At 40.2% G+C, this 2343-nt stretch overlaps 1 pseudogene; it reads right to left on the bottom strand.

Annotated features, from left to right (window-relative positions):
* Nucleotides 1-961: 961 nt before the first annotated feature.
* Nucleotides 962-1079, bottom strand: LOC124796685 (annotated as a pseudogene).
* Nucleotides 1080-2343: the final 1264 nt, after the last annotated feature.

Below are 2343 nucleotides of genomic sequence, written 5' to 3'. Positions count from 1 at the left end.
AACTGGTGACGTGAGGTAGTATGGGGAAGTTCACAGAGTTCATGTATTACAGACTACGACAGGATAAAATATAAAGTACCGACATGTCTCAACCATTAAATTACTCTGGAGTGTGCTTTGCAGTATAGCCGTGTGGGGTCTGAAATTTTATGTACATTTATATGATTGTCTACATGTTCGCCGTTTATATGATTTTGTTATGTTATTTAGTATTTTTTAATGATAAAGCTTTGAGGACACAAGGTCTCAATGGATATACCTTTGCACTAGTAAAGGAAAACTTCATACCTGTACCTGTAAAAAACTGTTGAAGGGTGTTCTGCTTAATTATTGATTTTAAGAAGTTTTCTTCATTTTTATACAATACTAATATGGAGTATGACTATCAAATAATTTGGTAGAGCACGTTGTGACTTCTCAGCTAATATTGGTTTTGTTTGTTGGGCTACAGTGTATCTATAAAGTATCAGAATTTCTGTTGTCTTTCAGTATATTACAAGCTCGTTTCACTCGTAAAAAATCCGAGTTCTCTAACCTGTTGAATGATATTGGTTATAAAATTTAAACCCATGGATAATAGTAACAAGAAAAACATATTGGTAAAGTGTTAGGGGAGAACACTACAGATAGATGCATCTAATAGTAACAGTTAAATGGCTATTATTTTAAAAGGACTTCTCCTAAACAGAACACATGCCTCAAGTAGTAACGAACTAAGTGAAATTACTGTAACGAACGAGCACGTCTCCTGCGATGGATAGCACTCCGTCTTCAAGCCACGAGTGGCCTGCCGGGATCATCCGACCACCGTGTCATCCTCAGTGGAGGATGCGGATAGGAGGGGCATGGGGTCAGCACATCGCTCTCCCAGCCGTTATGATGGTATTCTTGACCGAAGCCGCTACTATTCGGTCGAGTAGCTCCTCAATTGGCATCACGAGGCTGAGTGCACCCCGAAAAATGGCAACAGCGCATGGTGGCTTGGATGGTCACCCATCCAAGTACTGACCACGCCCAACAGCGCTTAACTTCGGTGATCTCACGGGAACCGGTGTCCTCACTGCGGCAATGCCGTTGCCCCTACAAGGGATAGCAAGAACGAAAATACGTGGTATGACCTGCCCTGCGTGAGTTCAGGATTCAATACAAATAAGTACTATACCCACACAGTAGTTCTCTGTGCGAGGTGGCCGCCAGCGTAATTTTTCGCCGGCGTCGGTACGGCCTATGTGTATGGTGACGTGGCTGATTCTTGACTAAACACGTAACTTTGTCATACTGTCATATGGCGTGTTCCAGAATGTGAACAAACATTGCTGTAGTTTAGTAGGCATCGAAATCAAGCAGTAAACCCTGATGTAAAGTAAGAAGATCCTCTTCTGCATCCTCATTGGCCGAGTCAGCCAACTTTCACAAACGCAGCGTATGATGATCCACAACGGTTTAAAAGAACGTAGAAACACATACATACAAGATCATCCACCACACCTCACTATTGTTTACTATATTTTTTACCCTTACCGTAAGTTTATGTTTCTTGTGGTCATGAACTATTGATAGCCGTACAAGTGCTAGATCACCCGAATCCAGCAATAAAAAAAATCTTTATCCGTCAGATGATTTTTAAAATGATTTGCCTTAAGTAAAAATTTAAATACATTAGAGAAACGTGATTAGTGTAAAAGGAAGAAATGTTTCCGCGCCTTTAAATGATGCTCGAAATTACGCACTGCAGACTGGTTGCCGACTGAGAATTTAAAGTTCAACGTTCAGCTTACAATTCTAAAATCTTAAACACTACAGGAGGATGTTTGTTTCGTAAAATTACAAATGGTTCAAATGGCTCTGAGCACTATGGGACTCAACTGCTGAGGTCATTAGTCCTCTAGAACTTGGAACTAGTTAAACCTAACTAACCAAAGGACATCACAAACATCCATGCCCGAGGCAGGAGTCGAACCTGCGACCGTAGCGGTCTTGCGGTTCCAGACAGCAGCGCCTTTAACCGCACGGCCACTTCGGCCGGCCGTAAAATTACACAAAGTGATCTCTTTACACTACTAACGTGTCGGAATCTTAATTGCTGTAAATGATTTTGACCATTATTCAAAGGGACGTCAAACGTTTCTATAATCAGTTATTCTTCTTCCTTTTAGACGAATCATTTCGCTAAACGTTTGACCTTCTTTTTCATTCCAAATTTTGTTTATTTTCAAGTTGTTTTCAAGAAAGCATGCATCATAACTGACATATATATCGAACGGTTTTTCTATTATTGGAGTATTTAGATCAAAAGAAAGCCGATAACTTCCTATTTAAGCTGTAATTTGATGTTTATTTTAT

This window comes from Schistocerca piceifrons, chromosome 4, assembly GCF_021461385.2.
Source record: "Schistocerca piceifrons isolate TAMUIC-IGC-003096 chromosome 4, iqSchPice1.1, whole genome shotgun sequence".
NCBI lineage: Eukaryota > Metazoa > Arthropoda > Insecta > Orthoptera > Acrididae > Schistocerca > Schistocerca piceifrons.
The sequence above is the reverse complement of the archived record's forward strand: the minus strand, read 5'-3'. Positions and strand labels throughout refer to the sequence as shown.